We start from the raw sequence: 25,694 nt of genomic DNA on the forward strand, positions 1-25,694 counted from the left end.
TCAAGTGCTCCCCTGAGGTTGATTCAGTGGTTAATTTGTACCAGTGTGTGGCGGTGGGGCTCGCCAGCATGGGGACTAGGATTCCTTTCACAATCCTCCCCCTGACAAAGACACACACCGCTGCTTTTCGACAGCCCGTTAGTTTTGTGTAAACAGTGCAAGACTGGCGCTGTTTACACAACACTAATTGTGTCTCTTATGGCAGCGTATGACGCGAGATGAGGAGTAACGAGAAAGAGAACAAATGTGAGTGTGCCTGTGTGTGAGTCAGGGGTTTATATGCGGCGGGTAGTTAGCATCAGCTGTATTTTAAAACAGACTTTGAAACTGATCCTGTCTTTCAATTGCTTAACTCTACAGCCAGAGACAATATTTCTTTGTTGACAATGTATGCGAGAATTATTTGGGTAATTGGAGTCAGTGATGCGTTCTCTGTTATGGGCTAAATGACCGCATGGAATTTCAATGTTACTTGTGACATTCTCACTGACTTACATTTTTTCTTTTTTTGTGTCTTCATAGATTAGTGTTGTTGTTTGAATGTATTTTTTCGGATGTATGACGTTACAACGCATACTTTTACAACGCCTACCATTACCACGCAATTTTTACAACGCAGGATCCATTACAACGAAGTACCATTACCACGCATGTATTTACAACGCAGATACCTTTACAACGCATACAATTACAACGTAAGTATTGGTAAGTATATAATATTTTTTTTAAATGTAAATTAATTTAAATTAATATAATTTAATTTAATGTAATTAACTTAGTTTAATTTAATCAATTTAATTTAATGTAATTTAAATTTAATTGTATTTCATTTTTACCCTTTACCCAAAAACCCAAAACTGACCCTGAACCCTAAAAATACCCCTTTACCCAAAAACCCCAAACTGACCCTGAACCCTAAAAATACCCCTTTACCCAAAAACCCAAAACTGACCCTGAACCCTAAAAATACCCTTTACCCAAAAACCCCAAACTGACTCTGAACCCTAAAAATACCCCTTTACCCAAAACTGACCCTGAACCCTAAAAATACCCCTTTACCCAAAAACCCAAACTTATAATAAGTTAGATAAAATTATATACTTACCAATACTTACGTTGTAATGGTATGCGTTGTAAAGGTACCTGCGTTGTAAATACATGCGTTGTAATGGCACTTCGTTGTAATGGTTCCTGCGTTGTAAAAAATGCGTGGTAATGGTATGTCGTTGTAAAAGTTGCGTTGTTAAGGTTGTATACCATTTTTTCTACGTATTTTTTCAATGCTTTTCTTTTGACACTGATGAGACTTGCACGTTACATCATGGCCCCCACAGTAGCGTTTCCTGTCTCAGTCCCTTTACTATGTCGATTCTCCCCCACTTGTTAACACTACTGTTCAACCGCGAGCCCAGTTCACTGTCTGCTGCACGGAACTCCGCGGAGTTCTAGAGTAGTTACGCTATTGTAAGTACCCCCGCGGGACTCTGATGATTTTTACATGTTACCAAGTATGTTGACAGTCGTTACATGTTGGGTATGCGTTGTTTGTTGTAACTACGCGCTTAATGTATGTGTACCCTGCTGTTTTTGATCTAGGCTGTTACTCCCCTGGGATTAACAGGGAGCACTGCGCGCTCTGGAGGGAGGCTGGAGGCAGCGCGAGATTCTGACAGGGCCAGTCACTGTCTTAAATGTGCTCTTACTACGTGCTCATCCTATCCCTGGCCTCTGCAGAGCGGTAGCCAGGCATGCGCCAGTTGAAGTTCCAATTCTATGGGGAAATCTGTTGAGGAATTACCTAACTTTTAAAATATGGAAAGGGCAAATGGAAACATTTTCGAGGCGGTACGGACCACTACTTTGTTGGAAACTGGCTCCCTTGCTTTGATTGTTCAAAGCCTGGCTTGGTATTCTCAGTGCAGTCAGTGGCAGTTGTGAACGTGAGCAGTGCAACAAAGGGGGATGGGGAGATAAGAAAAAGTCTAGGTACATTACACTGTGCTTCCACATGTCTCCTCTTCCAGTACCCTCCCGGTACACATCTCCCTATGCTCGCTCTCTCTCTGTGAGTAAATTGCCTTGTGCTCCACGCATGTTTATCAACGAATTCCCCCCACTGCGCGTACTCCTGGGCTCCAATGTGTGCACATTTTCCTGTGCTCCGGTATTATAAACATCAACCTGGGCCTCCGGCTGGTGTGTGGTGTTTTGATATGTTTTATTATCTACTCTCCTATGGTTATTGTAGGAAGGGGGAGTCTCTAGTTGGCGCAGTGCAGCACTGGCGACAAGCAGAGACTCCCCCTTCCTACATTGGACGCAGCGGTGAGGATCGCGAATTTACATTTGCAGTGTTTTACCTTAGCTACTGACCATTGCATAAGTGATTACAGTCCAGTATCTTAGCCACAGACTTTTTTGGTTCTCAATTTTGCTAAAAGAAGAAGATCCCTAGTGTTGAAATCATGCCTGGCACAAACAGCATTGATGGAGGAGAATCCATAGCCTCTGGTGCGCAGGGGCTAGAATGGGATGAATCAAAGCTGGATGACTACACAAGAAAGGAACTGAAGTTCTTCTGCAAGAAACTCAAGGTTCCACACGTGGGGTGCAGAAACAAACCTGAGCTCTACAAGGCCCTGAGGGCCTGGATGGAATCTAGGAAGGCGCCTGAGGATCAGGGTGCACCTGTGGATCCTGTGAGTCTGGAAAAACCAGACAGCGTTCTTAGCTTTGGCAGAGGCCTGTCGCCAGAGGAGCTGGCAGACAGACAGGCAACCAGGGATCATGAGATAAAACTGGCAGAATTGAATTTAAAGGGCCAAATGGAGCTTGAAAGCAAAAGAATGGCTCTGGAAGAGCGAAAACTCCAATTGGAGTATGATGTGAAAATGAGGGAGATGAGTCTAAAAGAGAAAACCTTGGATCATCCTCCCTCTGGTGGCAGCGCAGCGCCGGTGCAGGTAGAGTCAAGAGTGCACATCCCCAAAGATGTAGTTAAAGAGTTCTTTAAGGGGGATGACATAGGACAGTGGTTTAGGGCATATGAGGTAGCCATGTTTTCCCACCGGGTCCCTGAGAAGGATTGGGGAGCGGGGTTATGGGGAAGGTTCCTTAGCGAAGGGCGGGACACCCTGCTAGATTTGCCCACTGAAGACCAGAGATCCTATCCCCATATGAAAGAAGCTTTAATGACCAGGTATGGGCTTACCCCTGAAATGTATAGACAGAAGTTTAGGGGGTGTAATAAGCGGCCTGGGAATACATATGTGGAGTTTGTGACTTTTTTTTGCAGAGCACTGGATGGTTGGGTGAAGGGTAACAAAGTGAATGATTTTCAAGGTCTCTTTGATTTAATTGCATGGGAGCACTTGCCTGAACAATGTCTTCCTGAGTTACGCCAGCACCTGATTGATAGCAAGCTGTCCAACCCGAGGAAGCTTGCTGAGGAGGCGGACCGCTGGCTCAGCACCAGGGTCCACAAGGGTCCAGTGGGAGACTCCGCCAAGGGTGGGCAGGGTCCCCAGCAGAAGAGTGGGGGGGACAAGGGAAAACAGAAAGGGTTCCAAAAAGGCCCCCAAAGTAATCCCCAAGGGGACCAGCAGAAAGGTTCTCAGCCTCCCCCACCCCCAAAGCAGAATGGGGCCCCGACAGGTAGACCTGTTCCAAAGGGGCCCTTCAATTGTTTCAAATGTGGTGACCCGGGGCACATAGCCAGTGACCCCAAGTGTCGCCTGTTTGGAAAACCAGCACCCACTGGTGCTCCGCCCCGACAAGTGACCAGTGTTCACTTAGGAGAAGAAGTGATGGTCCCGGGGGGTGGAGATCCTGTTCAGATGACCCTAGTCTCGCTAGGAGACAGTGAGATGGTCCCTACAAACTACCTGCCCTCTAACACTAAAAAATATGGGCAGGTGGTTACCATCAATGGTAGGAAAGCTGAGGCTCTTAGAGACACAGGAGCCAGTGTGACTGCAGTGAGGCATCACCTGGTGTCTCAAGAGCAGGTTGTACCCCATGCCTATTGTAGGGTTGTCAATGCTGACAACTCTGAGAGCCAATGTCCAATGGCTCAAGTTCCCTTCGAGTGGGGGGGGGTCTCTGGTACTCTGCAGGTCTGTGTGAGGAAAGCCATGCCTGTTGACTGTTTGCTAGGGAACGACTTGGAGGACTCCCCTTGGGAAAAGGTGGAGAAGACGACTCACCTGAAGATGGTGGGTCTACCTGACTGGGCGTGCGTGACCACCCGGTCAATGGCAGCCAGTAGGGGTGATCAAGAGGTCCTGGGGCCTGAAGGAGAGGCCCAGGAACCGGCCTTAGGGAGAAGGCGCAGGGTGCGCGGGAAACCGGCCCCTGAAGTTCCCACGGTCCAGGAGGAAGCAGACCTTGAGGGGGATGCCCTGGAGCCTACTGGGGAACAGATTGCCGAACTGGGTGACCTGCCTGAGCTGACCCATTGGCAGCAAGAAGGAGGCCCCTCCAGGGAGGAATTATGCAGGGAGCAGAAAGAATGCCCTTCTCTCGTGGGTATGCGGCAGCAGGCTGCAGACCAGGCCAATGGTGTTCAGGCCAAAACACATTATGTGTACTGGGAGAATGACCTCCTGTATTCAGAGCCTAAGGCTGCTGAACCTGGGTCAGCCCGTGTGCTGGTGGTACCCCAGAAGTTCAGAGCCTTCCTACTGGGACTGGCTCATGATGTGCCTTTAGCAGGACATTTGGGGATGGACAAGACCTATGACAGGCTTGTCACCCACTTCTACTGGCCCCAAATGCACAAGAGCTCAGATGCTCATTGTAGGACCTGTCCAACTTGCCAGGCAAGTGGGAAGAGCGGAGGGAAGATCAAGGCTCCCCTCCAACCCTTCCCTGTGGTCAGTACTCCATTCCAACGAGTGGGTATTGACATTGTTGGGCCTCTGGACCCCAAGACAGCCATGGGCAACAGGTTCATCCTGGTCTTGGTGGATCATGCCACCCGGTACCCTGAAGCCATCCCTCTGAGGACAGTGACGGCCCCCGTGGTGGGGCGTGCACTGATGGGAATTTTCTCCAGAGTGGGGTTCCCTCTAGAGGTGGTGAGCGACAGGGGGACCAACTTTATATCCAAGTATATGAAGTCCCTTTGGCAAGAGTGTGGTGTAACCTACAAGTTCACCACACCTTACCATCCCCAAGGAAATGGGTTGGTTGAAAGATTCAACCGAACCCTGAAGGGCATGATCATGGGCCTGGAAGGTCCAATGAGGCGTAAGTGGGACGTCCTCTTACCATGCCTGCTCTTTGCATACCGCGAGGTGCCACAAAAGTCTCTAGGGTTCAGCCCCTTTGAGCTGCTGTATGGTCACCCCGTGAGAGGACCACTGAGTTTGGTAAAGGAGCAATCTCCCAGGAAACCTCCCCAGAATGTATATAGCGACATGCTGGCCTTCAGAAACCAAACCAGGCGCTTCAGACAACTTGCTGAGGCAAATCTGGAAGCTAGCCAGGAGGAGATGAAGCGATGGTACGACCAGAATGCCACTCTGGTAGAGCTTCAGCCTGGACAAGAGGTGTATGTCTTGGCCCCAGTGGAACCCTATGCACTTCAGGATAAGTGGACAGGCCCATTTGAGGTTGTGGAGCGCAAGAGCTCAGTGACATACTTGGTGGACATGAAGACGCCCAGGAATCCTTTACGGGTCCTCCATGTCAACCGCCTCAAGCCCCACTTGAAAAGGTCCGAAGTGGGCATGCTGTTGGCCACTGATGATGGAATGGAAGAGGAGTCTGAGCCTCTTCCTGACCTCTTAGTGGCCTGTGAGAAAGATGGGTCAGTGGATGGAGTTAACCTCTCACCCACCCTGACCCCTGAGCAACAGGAAGACTGCCGCCAATTGCTGGGGCAGTTTCCAGATCTGTTCTCCCTGGTTCCTAGTGTCACAGATTGGTGCGTCCATGATGTGGACACAGGAGACAGCTTACCTGTGAAGCATAAAGCTTACAGAGTGACTGACAGGGTCCGGGCCTGCATCAAGGAGGAGGTCTCCAAGATGCTTGCTCTTAGGGTGGTTGAGTCTTCCAGCAGTCCTTGGTCCAGCCCCGTGGTCTTGGTCCCAAAGGCTGCTGCACCGGGAGCCACACCTGAACTCCGGTTCTGTGTGGACTACAGAGGACTCAATTCAGTCACCAAGACTGACGCGCACCCTATCCCCAGAGCTGATGAGCTCATTGATCGGCTAGGGGCTGCTCGGTTCCTCAGCACGTTTGATTTAACGTCTGGGTACTGGCAGATCGCCTTGACCGATGGGGCAAAGGAGAGGTCCGCATTCTCCACACCAGATGGGCATTTCCAGTTCCGGGTTATGCCATTTGGGATGAAGAATGCCCCTGCCACCTTTCAGAGGTTGGTCAACCAGGTGTTGGTCGGGCTGGATGAGTTCAGTGCCGCCTACCTGGATGACATCGCAGTGGCACTTGGCCAGAACACCTGCGGCACCTCTGGGAAGTGTTGATGGCGCTGAGCAAGGCAGGCCTCACAATCAAGGCAAGCAAGTGCCAGATTGGGCAGGGTTCAGTGGTGTACTTGGGACACCAAGTGGGGAGTGGCAAGGTGGCACCCTTGCAACCCAAAATTGAAACCATCCTGGCTTGGGAACCCCCCAAGACCCAGACTGCAGTGAGAGCCTTCCTGGGGCTCACTGGGTATTACAGGAGGTTTGTCAAGGGCTATGGCACTATTGTGACCCCCTTGACAGAGCTGACTTCTAAGAAGCAGCCCAGGAATGTGATTTGGACCGACACCTGTCAGAAGGCTTTTGACACCCTGAAGACTGCCATGTGCACGGCGCCCGTGCTCCTGATTTCTCCAAGGAATTCATAGTGCAAACAGACGCTTCAGAGCATGGTGTAGGGGCTGTTCTCTCACAGATGACTGAGGAGGGCTGGGACCAACCCGTAGCCTTCATCAGTAGGAGGTTACTTCCACGGGAAAGTAGGTGGAGTGCAATAGAGCGAGAAGCATTTGCTGTGGTCTGGGCGCTGAAGAAGCTAAGACCCTACTTGTTTGGGTCTCACTTCCGAGTTCAGACAGACCACAGGCCCCTCAGATGGTTGATGCAAATGAGGGGTGAGAACCCAAAACTGTTGAGGTGGTCCATCTCCCTACAGGGTATGGACTTCACGGTGGAACACCGCCCTGGCACAGATCACGCCAATGCTGATGGTCTGTCCAGATTTTTCCGCCTTAGTGATGAGGAACTCCCTGGGGAAGGGTAGTTCCCCCCACATTTCAGCTGGAGGGGACACGTGTTAGACCTGGCACCTTGGCGTGAGTTTCCCTTCCACTTTTTGCTGTTGTGCCTCAAATGTTTTGCTGGTGTCTGCTACTCAGGGCACTGCGCCACGGCCAACCCGTGCCGCAGTGCAAGTGCTCCCTACTGTAAAGTGTACCTGTGATTGATGTCCATGATTGGTTCATTGGATTTACTGTTAGTCCCTAGTAAAGTGCACCAGGAGTGCCAGGGCTTGTGAATGCCAACACTGCTAGTGGGCCTGCAGCGCTGGTTGCGCCACCCACAGAAGCGGCCTTAAAATGTGTCTAGGGTCTGCCATTGCAGAACCTGCGTGCAGTCTGGTACTGTCACCCTGGCTGGGCAAGTGCACACACTTGCCAGCCCCTAAACCTTCCCTTAACTTCATATTAGTCACCCCTATGGTAGGCCTGAGGGCAGGGTGCATTGTAAGTGTAAGGTAGAACATGCCCTGATGTGTGTGGCATGTTCTAATAGTGAATTACTGCCAAATTCGTTTTTCACTATTGTAAGTCTACCTGTTCCCTTCTAGGCCAGATGGGCTGCTGGAATTATTACACTCTATAATCCCAGCAGGCTCAGGGAACATGGTAGAAATTCATGTTTAGTATGCCTGAACTCAAAATAATAAAATACTTCTTTTAGTAAAGTTTATTTTAATATCCTGTGTTTGCAAATGCTACTTTTAGAAAGTTAGCATTTGCTTGCCTAACCATTTCAGCCCGCCTCTGCTTGGATGTGGATCTGACTGTCTGGTGTGTGTGAGTGACAGCGCTGGGAGTTGACAGGTAGTGAATAGCCAGATGACACCTTAGTGGGTGGTGGGAGTTTCCCCTGAATGATGCATCAGGCTGTGCTCTGCCTCCACAATGCTGGCTCCGCCCTCCTGGGGAGCGACTGATGACTCAGCCTGCACCTGGCCCAGGAAGGACCGAAGCTTGTCAACAAAGTGCTCAGGCTACTCCTGTCCTCACAATGCCGGCTCCGCCCCCCTGGGGAGCGGCTGATGTGCCTGCCCTCACACTGCATGCAGAAGCCAGAAGTACCCACAACAAGTGCTCAGAGACTGGAGCAGTTATGCAGAGGCCCCCCTGGCTTGCTAGAACAAAAGAAACTGGGTATAAAAGAAGGAGCCCTGCTCCTTGTAAATTAGATCCTGTTTGTGCTACAGAAGAAACTCTGCCCGAAGAGAAGGACCTGGAAGGACTACAAGGAGGAGTGCTGACTCTGGCCTGTGTCTGGTGCCTTGCTGCCAAAGGAGAGGAAGAGAAAAGACTGCAAGAGACTTTTGCTTTTATTTTGAACTTTGTGCCAAACTCTGCTGAAAGATCTCCAAGGGCTTGCTGTTGAACTTGCCCCCTGACCAGCGCTCCAGGAACAGTGAGCGCTACCTTCCCTGACTAAGGCATCAGCTGTGTGTGCTGCTCATCGCTGCAGCGCTGACTGAGGAAGACGAGAGCATCAAGCCCCCCTGCACACCGTGACCGTGGGTGAGCAGATCGCCATAGCAACGTGAAGCCCAGCCCGCCGCTGGCCTGAACACCGTGACGGCATCTGCACCTGGCCCCACGAGAGCAAAGTAACGGAGGACCCGTCCGGTCCAAGCACCAAAGTCTACTGGGCACAAGCGCCGTAGATTCCCCCGCAAAGACGGACTGCCGCCCTTGTCATCGCCCTCGCTATCAGCGTCCTGCCAGCTGCCCCGCTGAAGGGACATCACCGCGACCGGCACTTTGGCTGGGTACGTCCCGCACTTGGGGACCGTACTGCCACTGCGCCACACCCAGCCGCCGCCGTCGGGACGGAAGAGAAGACTGAGTAAAAGGACCTGTGCCCCCATCGAGCACCGCCGCCCCCGGGTGACCCGTGACCTGCTGCCTCGAGCCGCAGCTCGCCTCGCCCGTCAAGGAAGCAACGCGACGTGGGACAGCTCCCCCTTCAGCCGTCCTCTTCGAAGATCACCACAAGAAGTGAAAGGTACTGTCTTTGCCCCTCCGCGGTGCGAGCGTCCTGCAATCTGAGCTCGCACCGCGCTGTCTGATCTCAGGCACCCCGGGAGCCTCGCAGCTGCTGTTTGCTTTGCAGCGCGAGCCGCCCCAGAGGCAGAGGCTCGCTCTGCTCTTGGCCCCCGAGGCCCCGCCTGACGCTCTCTGAGGCCCGCGGCCCCCTCTCCCCGAGTCGAGCCCTGAAGGGTGACTCATTTCGAGAGCGGAGACAGCGGGAAGCGCCTTGAAGCGCTATAAGACACTGGAACCGTTCTAAAGCTGGGCAGAAGGCCCAAAAGAGTGCCTTTATTTAACGAACTGTGACTTTTTGATAAAGAATACTGGAACCTGCATTGAAGAAGTAACCAAGACTGTATTTACAAGCCTGCTTGAAATTTATATAAAGAATATATATTTTTTACAAATACAGTTTGGTGTCATTGTGTGGTGGGTTGGTTGTGATGGTGTAATATTGCAAATGTTTAACCCTACATGCCCCAGAGATTAGCCTAAGACTGCTTAAGCCACACTACCTAGAGGGTAAGCAGAGGTTGTCTTGAAGGTAACCCTCAGCCCTGACGGGGAAGAGAGAGTCCCTGCTTGTCGCCAGTGCTGCACTGCGCCAACTAGAGACTCCCCCTTCCTACAGTTATGTACCACTGTGGGGCCATGTGCATGAAGTTCTGCATGTTTCTTGGTCTGTGTACATGGGTGCATGCGTGTACGTCTGCTGAAGGTCGATTAAACGGCTGTAGGCATATAGGCGATTCGCTTGTGTGCACATGAGCCCGCCCTTCATTGTGTTTTGTGCCTCTGTGGGCGTGAACACTGTCGCAAAAAGCCAAACTACTGGCCTAGTTAGTTCTTGCTCTTTATTATTTTTCCGAGTTTCACATTTGAACCTCAAAATTGTGGTCCTGCTTCAAATCTTGGTTCAAAAACAGCCCTAATTGCTTCTAGACTCCACAGCATTAGCAATGGTATGAATTCAGAGAGCCGTGGTAAATCACACACAGAAGCTTTGCTTTCTTCGCAGCGCTTTGCTCACTCCCGTGTCCAATTTCCCAAAAAGCTGCACCGCGCCCACTGTTAGCCTGTGCCGTCTTGTTGCGGTCGCACCCAGGGAGAGGGTAGTGTACCACCAGAGGATGGGGTGTGGCACAGCTGCACCCGGGGTGCAATAAATACGAATTAAACACTGACTCACCGTCGATTTGGGACAGGCTTTTCCGCTCGCTGCGTCTTTGCTTGGCTGCAACGGGTGCTACCAAGTCCAAACCCTTGTCCCCATTTTGCACCGGAAGTGGCACGTGCAGCACATTCTCAACAAATGAGATGATGAGGTTGGTGGATGGGCACATGTGAAACGCGTCCGCTGGCTCTTGCCTGAGTCCAGACTGTCCTTCTGAGACACCCCGAAAGGTTCAGGGCGTACAAGTTTATTTTTAAAATGATTAAGAACAGATCTAATTTTAGATAATGATTACTGCCTCATCGGTTCCAAGTTATGATCCTGTGCAAAGTCAGTGCGGCACTGGTGCTTTGTCGTTTTACTGCATATGAACGCGCCTTGAAGCTGTCTCACAGGTGACACCTGGTATGTGTAAAAACCCGATTCAAAGGCTATACAAAGAGAAAATGATCTCCATGAAGCAATAGAGCATTGCACTGGGTGCAGTTGTGTTACGGCATACAGATGCACTGAGCTACTGTCACAGAGCTGGTGCCTGGGATATATAAAGTTGCGGTCTATGTTTATAAAGTGATTGCAGCGAATGCATAGGGCACACCCCTGTGTCTTATGAACTTAATACATTGCTCCTCGCAGCTCAGTTTATGTAACAGGGTCCAGTTTTTTAATTCTATCTGATTCATGCTGGCATCGTATAGAGTGCCTTTGGGGATGCTAATTGTTTCAGGGAAGAAAGCAAATGTCTTGGGGCTCTGGTGCAGATCCGCATATGTGGCCTTATTGCAATACACCAGGACGTTGTTGATAAACATAACAAATAAATAACAAAATATTACAACCATAATCTTAAATTGCAGTCCAGCAGTGGCTACTAATGATGGCTGCCAATTAGATTTCTTCAACTTTAGTTCCAAACACCAAGCGGCAGAATTTCTAATGGATAGCAGACTGCATGGAGGTGTCTACTTTTCCTGAAAAATTGCATCTCTAATATGCACATCTGCAATTTAGTGCCCACTTTGATGTTGGCTGATATCAATGACTTCAAAGCCCAGCACATAGGTGGACACAGCCACTCTTGAAGCATACAACAGGTTGAATCCCGGGTGAAGTTGTGCATGCATTGATCTGCTCACCCCATCCTATGGTTGTTGTACTGGTTTACTTGTGAAGCCCAGTGCTTATTAAAGTGGATCCACTTCACTGTAAGAAACTTGCCTGCCACCAGTTACATCTTTGACAAGCTTAGTGTCTCCGAAGAAATCTGTGACTTGCACAGCTGGGCAAGACATCCTCTTAAAAGCCTTGTACTTCCTTAATGGGCAACCCATGTCAGAAATGCACTACCACAAAAGGTTTGTAAAGTATGGTTTCAGAAAAGATAAGGTATGTCTTAATGAACAAGTAACTTTAGCCCCGAGCATGTAGGTCTTTATGATTTGAGATAGTACAAAGCCTCTAATTTAGCAAGATTTTTGGTACCAATGCTTGAAGGTCTCTTTCCCATTTCTGCATTCCTAATCACCCACTGAAGAGGTGCAGCAAAATTGTTTGTGGAATCCTGAGGTTCTTTACTCCTCCCTTCGGTATATAGGTGATGATGATGTTTTTACAGTCATTAACCAGTGACTGGGTGATGGTAACTTTAATTGCGACATGGAATATTTTATTTTTAGTATTTTACTTTAGTTCCCTGCCCCCTCGCTGTGCTTGCTTCCCTGCCCCCTCGCTGTGCTTGCTCTGCTGAGTGTGTGTGTGGCTCTGGGTGTGTGTGTGTGGCTCTGGGTGTGTGTGTGTGGCTCTGGGTGTGTGTGTGTGGCTCTGGGTGGGTGTGTGTGGCTCTGGGTGGGTGTGTGTGGCTCTGGGTGTGTGTGTGGCTCTGGGTGTGTGTGTGGCTCTGGGTGTGTGGATCTGGATGTGTGTATGGCTCTGGGTGTGTGGATCTGGGTGTGTGTGTGTGTGTGTGTGGCTGGCTCTGGGTGTGTGTGGCTGGCTCTGGGTGTGTGTGGCTGGCTCTGGGTGTGTGTGTGTGGTAGTAATTGCTGTCTGCTGAGCTCGTCCGTAGGGTACAATAGGTCTCACATTTGCGAGAGATTAAGCTAATGGCAATGTAAATGACAATGCCATTTATTTATCTGTTTTCAAAACCAACACATAAATACAAATTTTGGCATTTACAATGCCAATAGCTCTAACTTTTCCAAAGGCGGAACCATTGCATTGTAAATGCTTGTTATCACTGCAATACGATCCGCTAGGGGAAGCGTATCCATCTTGCTACCTGATCTGTTAATGTTTTAATCGCTCGCCCATAGTTCACTACTGCCTCTGGGTCCCACGAATCCAGACCCCTAGATATTTAAAGGGTTCTGAGGCCCAAGTCGGGGGAATTCCAGCTCATACGATGTGGTGCACTGTGTGAGAGGTAATATTAATTACCGAAAAAAAAGTATTCCCAGTTTATATGAAGGCCTGAACTTACTCTGATTTTACATACTCCCTGAGTAAGGGCTCGAAATCTTTCTCATTTTCCCGGACATACAGAAATATGTTGTCCGCATATAAAGATATGGCTATCGGCCGCAGTTGGAACCCCAGCACGCCTGTCTATATCGCTGCCTGATCTTGCATGCTAAAGGCTGTAGCACGAGAGAGAAAAGCATTGGTGACCGTGGGCATCCTTGCCTAGTATCTCTGCAGATTTGGATAGGGTAGACACAAACCTATTTACACAAACCCTCGCTGTCATTTCAGAATAGAGCAAACATACCCATTGCATAAATGCAGAGTGGAGCCCAACACAACTCCGCACCGTGAGCATATAGCCTCACTGTATGGAGTTGAATGCCTTAGCGGCATCAAGTAACACCGCAGGTGCCTTTAGTTCTGGGTTCCATTGGTGCAGTATTGCAAACAAAGTTCTCAAATTATGTGTTGTGGATAGCTTTATCTGGTAGAACCAGATTGAGCACTAGGGACTGTAATTTAATCGCAACTATTTTAGCTAAGATTTTTCCATCCATATTCATAAATGATAATGGCCAGTATGATTCACATCTTTTAGAGTCCTTGTCTGGCTTCAATAGCATGACTATCTGTGCCTCACGCAGTGTGGGAGGGAGTATCCTGCTATCGTATGCCTCCGCATACACTTCTACCAGTCTTGGGGCCAGCTGGTCTATGTATGTTTTATAAAACTCGCTGGGCAGGCCATTAGCACCCGCTGCCTTTCCATTTGGTAGTTTTTGTATAGCCTCTTTCACTTCATCTACGGCTGCAGGAGAAATTCTCTTTGAACCAATGATAGCCAACCCAGTGCCACATCGTCAAGTTAGCCAGCTATCTCAACATCTGTAGCCACTAGTCGGTAAGCATATAACTCAGCATAAAAATCAGTGCACTCCTGTAGTATCTCTGTTGTATACCACGGTTCAGAGGTTTATGTCCAGTATTTCGACTGTGACCCTGTTCTTTCTACTTGGACAGTTTTGCGTCCAGCGTACGCCATGCTTTACTCCCCTCCCCATACTCAGGTTCAGGTTTTAGAGTCTTTATTTCGATATAAAAATCATAAAAGACAATAGTAAAACACATTTCATTATAATAACATTTTTCCATTAAAAATAGCAACACCATTATCATAAAAAGTTATTAAACACACAGAAATACAAAGACCACCTGAACATAGCAAATTAAAATTGTGAGACAAGCAGAAGATACAGAAAACATGCCTCATACTATGTACAATTTTTCTAAATTTAGTTAGAAGAGGTATGGGAGGGCCTATATAAAGGAATTTAACGGCCCTGATAAGGGTTTTGTCTGCTTCTTTGCCCTAATAGCCCAGGCCCACCCTAAAAATGTGGCTATACTCACCACGATCAACTCTGAGGTATTGGTTTTTAAAACCTGAATAGCCTCCGAGGACCTTCTAAAAGGAAGGTACTGAGACAAGGGTTTTAGCCATTTTGTTCGAGGCACAGAATAGTTCGGGCAGGCGAACAAAAAATGACCCTCGGTTTCTTTATGACTTGTGCACCAACTACAAAATTCAGTTGCTCCATTACCCCATTTGTTTGTGAAGGAATTCAATGGCAATGATCCTACCCGAAACTGATGGTAAAGTTTCTTGTCCAGCGGTTTGGTGATGATGTCCCAATAGGTCTCACGGGAGGGATCCAACTTAATGGTCAGAAACCTTCCCGTAAGACCAACAGAGCTGGAGGCCGTTATTCGCAGTAAACGGACCGAGGCCCAGTACAATGCCTTGAATTCCTGTTTGGATGGAAAAGCGTTGGTGCTTGGGGATGTCCACAGATGTTCTAGTCCCATTTCAATCAAAATGGTTTTTACGCTTTTTAACCAAGGAATTCTTCCAGATCCCCCAATTGACCTAACTTCGGCCAATTCCTTAGCAAAAAGGGTAAGATCAGGGGATGTCCATATACGCCTCCAGAAAGCCACCAGTCTAAATCTTGCCATCTCGTTGATTGGATTACATCCCATGTCCAAACATAGGGGTATAGAAGGTGATGATTGGGGTAACCCAATCAAGCTCCTTAGGAACTTACACTGGGTTCTGAATAGGCTGGAAAGGTCAGTGTATCCCCAGAGATCAGCGCCATATAAAATTGCGGTGTTGATCTTGGTGTCATAGATTTTTAACGCAGGGGTAACCCGTTTAGTGATTGATCTCTTTTGCTCACTCAGAAGGCAGCCAGTGAGTCGGGCTAGTTTAAGCTGTTGGGCGCCAATCTGATCTTTCCAACCCAGACGACGGTCCAGGGTGACCCCCAAGTACGTCATGGTTTCAACTTGTTCCAAGTTGACTCCACTCAAACTTACGGAGCTCCGGACAAGGTGCCTCCTATTCAGAACCATAAACTTGGTTTTACCAACGTTTACCTTAAGATCGCTGATGACACAGAACTCCTCAAAGCGGTCCAGCGCCCGCTGCAGTCCACTGCGTGTTTTTGAGAGGAGTAGGATGTCGTCAGCAAAGATAAGCATAGGAAACCTTGTCCCTGCCAACAAGGGGGCATCAGTGGGGGTGTCTGCAAAGAATTTGACCACTTGATCAATGAATAGCAGGAAGAGTGTTGGGGCCAGGACACAACCCTGACGAACACCACGAGTCACGGGGAAAGATTTTGACACTTGTCCCTGGCTTCCCCACCTCACCCTAGCATAATTGTCCTCGTGCATTTTAACTATCAGATCAAGTAGTTCCCTAGGAAGGCCCAAGTCTCTCAGGACGCACCACAATTTGTCCCTTGGCACAAGATCGAAAGCAGACTTCAGATCAATAAATGCGGCAAAGATGGTACCACCACCGAGCAATACCACCTTCCAGTAGATCAGACAAAATCTGAACACCTGATCGATGGTGCTCACTCCAGATCTGAAGCCTGCTTGCATGGGAGATAAAATATCCTCTAGTTCAATCCAACCTTGAACTCTATTCAAAACCATGCGTGCAATGATTTTTTGGAGGGAGTCGATAGGTCTAATCCGGGCAACTATCGCCCGATTAGCCTTATCGCCTTTTTTGTGGATAGGGAGTATCTCCGCACCCTTCCACGACCTAGGAATTCTTGCCCCTTTGGCTATTGCGTTAGCGATCTTTGTTATGTAAGGCACCCAAAGAGCGGGGTTGACTTTAAACAAGTCAACAGGGATTAAATCCAGCCCTGGTGCTTTCCCCCTCTGGGTTAAGCCAAGAGCTAGCTCTACCTCGGATTCCGAGAAGATAAGTTTTTACCCTCGAATTGATGTCAGGGGCATCTCATCCAATTTAAAGGGGGGTCCAGATGTTTCAGCACAAAATTGTGCCGAATAATGGGTCACCCAAAGTTCAGGGGATACATGGTTTGTAGGGGTGCGTGAGTCAGGGTCCTTGCCCCATTTCACCAGATTCCAGAACTTAAGCTGGTTATTTGAGGTGGAGGCGTCCAGAAGATCGGACCAGTACATATCCTCCCACTCCCGTTTAGCTTCCCACTGAGCTTTCTTATATTGTACCCTAGCTGCCTTAACCGCACACATGTTCCGGGACTTAACCATTTTAACAAGATGTCTGTGGGCCTCCCTGCACTTTTTGTTGTACCATTTCTGACGGGTTGCATTATGTTTAACAGTACCCTTCTGACCTGGTAAAGAAAGGAGGAGTTTGAGCTCATTAAAACAGCGCTCATGGAGGTCAATAACAATGTTTACAGAGCCATCCCCCTGCAATTCCTCGCACATGATTTCATTAGACGTGTTAGAGACCACTATCTCAACGCTCTCCTGAAGAGTCTCATCCCCCGCTAGCCTGGACCATTTTATCCTCCTACGATCATTGGTCAGGAGAACGTCCCCTGTCCGGGTGGTGTCAGGTTCTTTTAGTCCTTTCATACCTGGCAACCTTAATTTAAGTGCAAGGGGGTTATGGTCGCTTTCTGGGCGAGGTACCACTTCCATATCTACCAGCAGTGGCCAGTATTCCATCTTTAACAAGAAGTAGTCGATCCGGCTTTTCCTTAAACCGTTATCAAAGGTGTAATTTGCACCCAGATCCGACCTTGACCGACCATTTATTGCCCTTAGCCCCCGGGTAAGACACAGGGCCGTCCAGTTCAACGCGGCCTCAGTAGCTTTAACAGTTTTATTTAACAGCAAGTCTGGGATAATCCAGACAGCATCTTCAGCAGAACCCCAGCTGTCACCGGCTACATATAACGGCTCAAAAGTACAGTTTAAATCGCCTCCCAGGAGGATAAAGTCTTCTCTGGCCTGTCCTCCGAGAAGGTGGTCCAAAGCATCCAATACAGCAGGGCAGCGAGCCCCTGGGAGCCCTCGTGCATATACATTAATAATAATCAGGTCCCGATGGCCATCTTTGCTCAGTTTAATTACCAGGAGGTCCAAATTGTCTACGAGTATCTCAGATGGGTGGTATCCAGATGACTGCCTCACCCAAGTCAGCAGACCCCCTGAGGTACGCCCTTTACCACCCCTTATGGCTGGTTTGAAAAAAGTTACAAAACCCACTCTATGAACTGGGTCAGGCGCCCAAGTTTCCTGAAGCAGGATGATGTCAAATCTGTCCACAAACTCAAACCAATCTTCTGAGTTCAGGCTTCCCCTGACCCCTGCAACATTCCAAGACAGTATGTTAGATGTTTCCAGTGGGGGAACTGCTGGGAGGATCGTTAGTACTGGCGCAGCAGGAGACATTGATGTACATCCCCTTAGCCCAGCTGTATTACAGGAAACCATCTTGGGCGAACTCGCTGAAACGTGTTACCTCTGATAAGCCTGCATCTTCAACCCTGGTCTCAATAAAGCAAATTATAGGTTTTGATACAAGTTGTGGACCTTCCAAGGGAATATCACTAACAACATATGTTTCTAGTGAATTAGAGACGGTGGGCCTATCTACAGGACTTGGAACGTAACGTGCGCCTTTAATGGGAGCAACACTTTCTGCACCAACTTCTAGAGGGGAAGAGACAGAAAACACAGGAATAGGGATGGGTTCAGGATTATGAGCTAGAGCATAAGCCAGTCAGTCGACCTCGTCCAGACAGCCAAACCTGTTCGAAGTGGGAACCCCTTCCCACCAACCATTTTGACCCTGCCAACCTTCTCTTCGTCCGCCCCGCATAGTATTATGGACTGTAGACCAGTTCCCTCCTAAATTTGTGTGTTGTCGTGGGGGGTAAAAAAAGGTAAGTGGCTTGACAATAATACCAGAGTTATCGCCACGTACATCCCATGAACATAGATGGTGAACTGTCCTTGGATCTGCAAAGGAAATAACAATACAATCATCCGAGATAGTCTTGGATGAAGGGCCTACCCAAGGTACCCTACGAACCATTAAGATGTTACTTCTAAGATGGCTTGGTAAATGTCTATTTGCATTAAGCCAATGAATAACCTTGTTCTTAAGTGACCGATGATCCTCTTGGGACCATGGCTCTAAAACAGGCACACCTGCCAACACTACAACATAAGACCTGGCATCTGGTGGTAAGTCAATATATCCCCCACGAAAGTTATGTCTGTTTCCATTACTAAATCCCTGAGAGTAAGTACATGGGTTCACGCTCTTATTAGGTTGTTGGACACTAACCTGGGAAACCCTTTTTGGAGGTGCTTTATCTATTGGAGGGCAAGGGATTGGGACAGTAGGTTGGGGGTTAGTGACTACAGGGTTACAATCCTTAGTGCGAGGTTTAGGTATAGGTTTGGGTTGAGGCGGGGGCTGGGCCGGTATGAGTGCAGCTGGAGCCTGTGGGGTGCTCTCAACACCCTGTAGGATATTTGCCTCCATCTGCTTTAGGCTAAGACTAGCTAGGGTGACAATTGTCTTATCCATTTCTAATAGATTATTTTCAATGCGTGAGAGTCGAAGTTCCAGGGGGGAGAGAAGCCTCTGCAATGTGTCCCATACAGTTCTGAGAAAATCTTCATCACCCCCCTGTAGCTTACCAGACTCACCTTGCAGTTCCTCGTGGACTCCTTCAACAAGATTCGGGAGAGATTCCCCCGTGTTTGTGTCTAAATCTGTGCTATCTATGCTGGTACCAGTGTCCGCACCAGTAGGGCAAATATTAACCAGCGGAACACTAGCACCACCTCTATTTGAAGCCAGGAGACGACGGTTATTGAAGAAATGTGCCCTAGCAGTTTTAGCCTTTTTCCGCGCTTATGCTGATCTAGCGAGGCGTTTTCTTATATGTGCAGCATCCCTTTTATTAACACCAGCTGGCTGCTTTAGCATGTCAAATTGTTTGGGGATACCCAAGTTAGAGTCTTGGGTTTTTGACAGCAAAATCTGGGTGGGCTTAGGAGATATCGACAAAGGAATAGATTGTGACTCTGGTGGACGAGTTGGTGAGGGGTGATGGATATCCACCTTTACTATCAAGGGCCGGGGGCCTGACAGGCGTTCAGGAGTTTTAGCAGAGGCAATGTTGCCTAAGGATGATTTTTTAGAAAATGCTAAATCCTGAGATAGTCTTCGCGCTGCCTCTAACTCCAATGACACTCTATGTTGCATTTTAGAGATTTCATTATCAATGGCCATGTTAGTCTTGACAATGAAATCATCGAGTGTCCCATTAGATTTTAGCCCTCCCTTAGCGGTTTTGCTACGAGTCCCCCGTGAGCACATGATAAATAAAAAATGAGATACAATTAAAACCTGTACATGTGATAACAATTTAAGCAGGGGGGGTGGCCCAGTCCAGTTCTCTCAGTCCTCGAACGGCCTCAAACGGCCCGCTCTTTGCCCGGTCTTCGCCCCGGGCTGCGTCCCGCGCTGCGGGAGGGTGGAGGGTATTAGGGAACGTAGTGGGGCGAGGGGCGGGACAGCAGGGAGAGCGGACCGGAAGGTGTCGCTCGGTCACGCAGGGACTCCTGGGATATGGAGTCCCCGCAACGCTCGCAGCCCCGCTGCCTACCTGCCTCGAGCCGGACCCAGAGATGCTCCCTCTTAGTTCAAATTACTGCCTCTCACGCAGCAGGCGAGTTCCAGGGATTCAGGTGCAAGAAAAGTAACAAGACCTCCTCCAATCAAGTTCTCCACACGGTAAGAGCAGTTCCGTGATGCAATCCCACAGGAAACAGGGCGGTGATGGTTAAAATAGCCTTCAGTGGGCGGGGGCGGGACAGCAGGGAGAGCGGACCGGAAGGTGTCGCTCGGTCACGCAGGGACTCCTGGGATATGGAGTCCCCGCAACTCTCGCAGCCCCGCTGCCTACCTGCCTCGAGCCGGACCCAGAGATGCTCCCTCTTAGTTCAAATTACTGCCTCTCACGCAGCAGGCGAGTTCCAGGGATTCAGGTGCAAGAAAAGTAACAAGACCTCCTCCAATCAAGTTCTCCACACGATAAGAGCAGTTCCGTGATGCAATCCCCATACTCTCTTGCCTTCAGGCTGGGACAGAAATAGTACCTCCTGCTCTGCAATCTCAGCATGTTCAGAGTTGAGCTCTCTCATCTTTGCTAAATGTTCGGGTGCTGGTAGTAGCTCGTATTGCCGTTATAGATTCTTTAACTTATTTTCAATGTCTCGCATTTTGTTACAGAGTGACTTTTAGGACACCAGCTTGTACCTTCCCCTCTGATAGTAACTTTAAAAGCCTCCCACAGTGTTCCTGCTTCCTTAACTGACCCTTCACTTTCATAAACGAAATTGCCAATAGCTGTACCAATTGTGGTACGAAAAACCGGAACCAGCATAGCCACCTGCTGCAATCGCCACCGAAATGGGGGTCTGGTATACGTCGGGACTGCCAACTCCAATAATACAGGAGCATGATCAGTTAACGTTCTAGCCAGATGCACCACCTGCTCTGTCCATGTACACACCTCCTTAGAAACCAGCCAATAGTCCAGCCTGGACTATGATTTATGCACCGATGTGCTTTCTTTCATGCCTGGATTTCACATTCTCCACGCATCTATCAACCCCACTGTATTCATAATCTCTGACGGTACTTGCAGCGTGTTTTCCATGCCAATCAGTGGTGGCAGACCTTCCCATCACTGGGTCCAGATATATATTTAAGTCCCCTCCCCAAATTATCATGGATTGGCTAAGTAACCCCAAATGCTTCCAAATCTCGCTGTAGAAGGCGGGATCATCAACATCTGTCCCATAAGTGTTCACCAACACAACCATGGAACCCTGCACCAACAAGAACCTGCCCTGATCATCAGTTTCAGTGTGAATAAGTGTGAATGGAGTACCTTTTTTGACTAGTAGCATGACACCTCTAGATTATGCGGAATAGGGTGAGGTCACTTTTTACAGCTGCCCACTTTTTCCCCACATTTTGCTCCGTGTGTTTGGTCAGATGAGTTTCTTGCAACATAGCGACTTGAACATCATGCCTGTCTAAATATGCAAATATCTACCTGATTTTTGGGGGGGGGTTATTGAGATCCCGTACATTCCACGTCAGTATTTTGATTAGTCCTCCCTTAGGCATCATATATGGGAATCGGGTCTCATGATTTAAATCCAGTGTTATCTTCCCCCACCGAGCAGCCAATTGAACGTGCATATCTATGGCATGTACTCTAACTGCAACACGAGCAATCCCCGACATACCACTTCAGCCTGCCCAACTCGCCAAAGCCATTCCTCATCAACAGAACCCATGGCATAACAAATTCATGCACTAGCATTTGTTAGCAAGGTGCACCCATCAAGGGGTCGCAGGTGCCAGAAATTCCCTCCCGATAACATGGGAGGTGGCCAAGTGACCTACATAAATTTGCATCATTCACATACATTTGCTTTTGCTGTACTCCTTTCTAAAAAACAATGTGTCCAATTCTACATTGTCATATTTATTCTCTTTTTGGTATGTTTTATGTAACTATACTCCTGAGTCGCTCCCCAGTTCCGCCCCAATCTACTGCCAATGCACCTGTTACCACATGCAACAAAAACAAGCATTTGCAATGCAATAGGTCTTGCCTTTGCGAGAGTCTGAGCTATTGGCAATGTAAATGGCAATGCCTTTTATTTTTGTGTCGTTTTTTAAGACCGAAGTAAAAGTCATTGTCATTTACGATGCCAATAGCTTAAACTCTCACAAATGCGGGACCTATTGCATTGCAAATGCTTGTTTTAAGTTGATGGATTTCCTTCAACATTGACTGCTTTGCATTGGCACAGAGGTAGACAAAAATGTTTAGGTTATCTATGGATACACATACTGTAAAAAAATATTGACAAGCATATATTCTACATAAAGCAAAGTTTCTACATTAATTTTGAATGGAAAATAGATCACGTTCCAATACAGTAGGATGAGGGGGTTGTGAAGTTAATTCCTGTGAGTTCACTTTCTTTGAGGTCAGTGCACTGCTTTGCTAATTCAGCCCCACGTTTTATTTTAGGACTGAGGACCAGATAATGGAGGGTTTCGTGACTGTGCTCCTCATATAACAGACACAAGTAGAGGAATAGGAGAGAATACCGTTACGTGGGAGAGGAGGTGACGGGAGAAGGATGGGCAGGCAAGCCAAGAAAGCAAACCCAAGGAAGCGTTGCTTGGCTTCAGACAACTATTACCCTTGGGTACTAAAACAGACTCTGCAGCTTTGCAATAATTCATTGGTCCATTTCAGAATTGTATACAAGAACAGATGCATTTTTAGCCACTATATTTGAAGAACGTGCAATGAAGTACACCATTTTGTGCTTTTCCAGTTGTTTTCTGGAAGGGGTGTAGGGCAAAGCTTCATGCAATGTAGGTCTGGTTCGAATTTTTGTTTTGGGCCAGAGATATTTCTGGATCCCAAATCGGCTCTAGATAAAGTTTTGCTCTCCAGTCTGCATTAAACCGCTGTGTTGGAAACCTAGGCTGTTATGAAGAACAGTTACTTACGAGTACCTGGACTAAAAGCATCTCTCGACCTGTCCGAGGATGGCAGGGCTACCACTAGCCTTTAAACTAAGCTTCAGTACAGAGCTATTAGATGACCATTGCTACTGTATATTCTCATAGACCAGTGCCTTCCTCCTATCCAGTCCTCAGATGCTTGTTTCTGGTCCAGAGACGACCTGGCTTGGCAGTTCAGGCTGGACTGATCCCGTGAGGAGCAGGGTCAAGACTGATTGATTTGCATATGGCTCGTTTTACACTGGAATGGCATGGGGAGCAAAAGAACAATGGATTTATCCCAGATCTCATGACTGGGGGTGAATAGTTTATTTGTTCCACATTCCGTCCATCGTTTGTGTATCTTTTGCTTCCTCCGATTCAGTCTTACGATAAAGATCACACTGGCAAGCCCACAGACTTGTGGCTCTAACAAGGTGAAACCAAATACTTCACTAGTGAGAGCAGAATGGAGGTAGGGGTGGGGAGAAGCAGGGTAAAAATAAGGTGCTTTGTGTTTGAAATTTGTTTTATTTCATTAGGATTGTGGGCTGGATACCAAGTTGGTCACCCATGTGCCGTGCACATTTGCAAAATTAACAATGCAACATGCTTCACCTGAGGCACTGCATAAGGACATCTTTTAGACTTAAAATGCTTACTGGTAGATTGGTTAAAAATGCATTATCAAAGGTCTCAAGCAAATGACATTCCCCCTAGTTTACAAAGTGGTGCAATGTAATGCACAAAATGCAAAGTTCTTTAGGTCTTGTGTAGAGGTAGATTTTCGGTTTCGCAAGTCTTGTGTTTTCCCCCCAAAAAAGTAGTAAAACTATATGCATATATATGTAGATACAGGGTCTTTCGGCCAGCCCTCTTCATCTATTGGTCTGTTCAAGTGTCATTTACATTTTACTTTTGTCCACCCCAGTTGACAGCATGGGGGCAATGGGTCAACCATTGGCTCTTTTCGCTTTGAGTGACAGCATTTTGCTCATGTGCAAAACTATGTGCAAACTAGTCCACGAGGAAGGGAGCCAATGAGGATATAAAATATAAAAAAAAAAAAAAACACCTGCACTCCCATGGAGTACTGACAGCAAAAGAAACAAGCATTTACAATGCAATGGTTTCGCCTTTGGAAAAGTTAGAGCTATTGGCATTGCTCATGACATTTTTTTTTGTTTACTTATAAATAAATGGCATTGTTATTTACATTGCCAACAGCTCTCTCAGCCCACACAGCTCGCTCAGCCCTCACAGCCCACACATCCCAGACAGCTCTAGCTCTCACAGCCCACACAGCCCTCACAGCTCTAGCTCTCACAGCCCACACAGCTCTCACAGCCCTCACAGCTCTAGCTCTCACAGCTCTCACAGCCCTCACAGCCCACACAGCCCTCACAGCCCTCACAGCCCACACAGCTCTCACAGCCCACACAGCTCTCACAGCCCACACAGCTCTCACAGCCCTCACAGCCCTCACAGCCCTCACAGCCCTCACAGCCCTCACAGCCCACACAGCCCACACAGCCCACACAGCCCACACAGCTCTCACAGCTCTCACAGCTCTCACAGCCCTCACAGCCCACACAGCCCTCACAGCCCACACAGCTCTCACAGCCCACAGCCCACACAGCCCTCACAGCCCTCACAGCCCACACAGCTCTCACAGCTCTCACAGCCCACAATGCAGCAATCACATAACACTACACATGCCTTCACAACACACCAATTAAAGAAAACTCACAATTTAAGACGGTTTGTATTGTTCACAAGTCATTCCATGGAAACAACACTGGATATTTAACTTAAGTCTCCATCAACCACAAACCAACAAGGCACCAATGATTAACAATTAAAAGAGGGTTGTTGTCCTGGGCAAATCCAGTGGGTAAAGCTCATTCCTGTGCCAGAAACCAATACCTGAATGGTTTGGAGGACTGAATAAAGGGTCACAGTCGTGCCTGATTTAGCAGGAACAAGTTCCATACCCTATGTCAACGAGCTGTGCCAGGTGAAGTAGACGGAGTGATTAGAACTGTACCAAATAAGGGTAGAGAGACTGGGGAGTAGCTCTGCACAGATGCTTTTACTGCTGTGTGGTGACAATCGAGTGTCAGAGCCGAGGGTTTCTCTATCAGGGTAACTGGTTAGTGTGTGTAAACGCCTTTAGGGCGCAGCCATCGATGGGGTTTAGATACTGGAGCGGGTGAAGCGCTGCGAGGCTCCTCTCTGGGCCCCCCCCCCTCCTGCTCGTCGTGTCCTCACTTCATTCTTGCCCGCTCTGGAGGGGGTGGGGGTGGCGGGAGGGAGGTTCCAGGAAGGGGACCGTTGAAGAGATTGAGTGAAAAAAGTTCCTGTCAGTGATAAACCCGGGGTGTCGCAACAGGGAGACTCCCACGGGGCTCTGCGAAGGGCCCCGCCGCCTGCTAGCGCCGGGAGGAGAGTCCGCGCACCCGCAGGACTGTGGGGAAGTGCTGTTGTCTGCTGCTTCCCTTAGGCCTGCCTGCTCTGCCTGTGCCCTGCATCCTCTATCCTGTGAACTATCTACCTGCCTGCATTCCTGTACCCTACTTGACTGTGACATGCATCCTGCCTGCGGCCTGCCTGCTCTATCCTGTGAGCTACCTGCTGTCTGTCTGTGCCCCGCCCTACTGCTGTCCTGCCTACCTATGCCCTGCCTGCTCTGCCTTCCTGTGCCTTGCCTGCTCTGCCACCCTGTGCCCCGCCTGCTGTTTCCTTGTGCCCGTCTGCTCTGAACTCCCTTCTGCCGCCCTGTGCCCTGCCGGCTCTGTCTGCCTGTGCCCTTCCAGCCTGTGCCATGTCTGCCTGTG

The 25,694-nt window shown here is 48.6% G+C and overlaps 1 protein-coding gene across 5 annotated transcripts in view; it reads left to right on the forward strand.

Annotated features, from left to right (window-relative positions):
* HACD2 (3-hydroxyacyl-CoA dehydratase 2) overlaps nt 1-25,694 on the forward strand; it is a 162,158-nt gene that overhangs the window by 21,075 nt on the left and 115,389 nt on the right. The window contains exon 1 of one of the 5 annotated variants that reach the window (XM_078682410.1): nt 547-695. The exons of 3 other annotated variants lie outside the window; for them this stretch is intronic. The gene's annotated coding sequence lies outside the window, so the exon portion shown is untranslated. Of the gene's footprint in view, nt 1-546; nt 706-25,694 lie in introns of those variants that run through there. One more of the 5 variants, XM_078682408.1, reaches the window with a different exon arrangement.

Source organism: Lissotriton helveticus, chromosome 3_1 (genome assembly GCF_964261635.1).
Source record: "Lissotriton helveticus chromosome 3_1, aLisHel1.1, whole genome shotgun sequence".
Classification (NCBI taxonomy): Eukaryota; Metazoa; Chordata; class Amphibia; order Caudata; family Salamandridae; genus Lissotriton; species Lissotriton helveticus.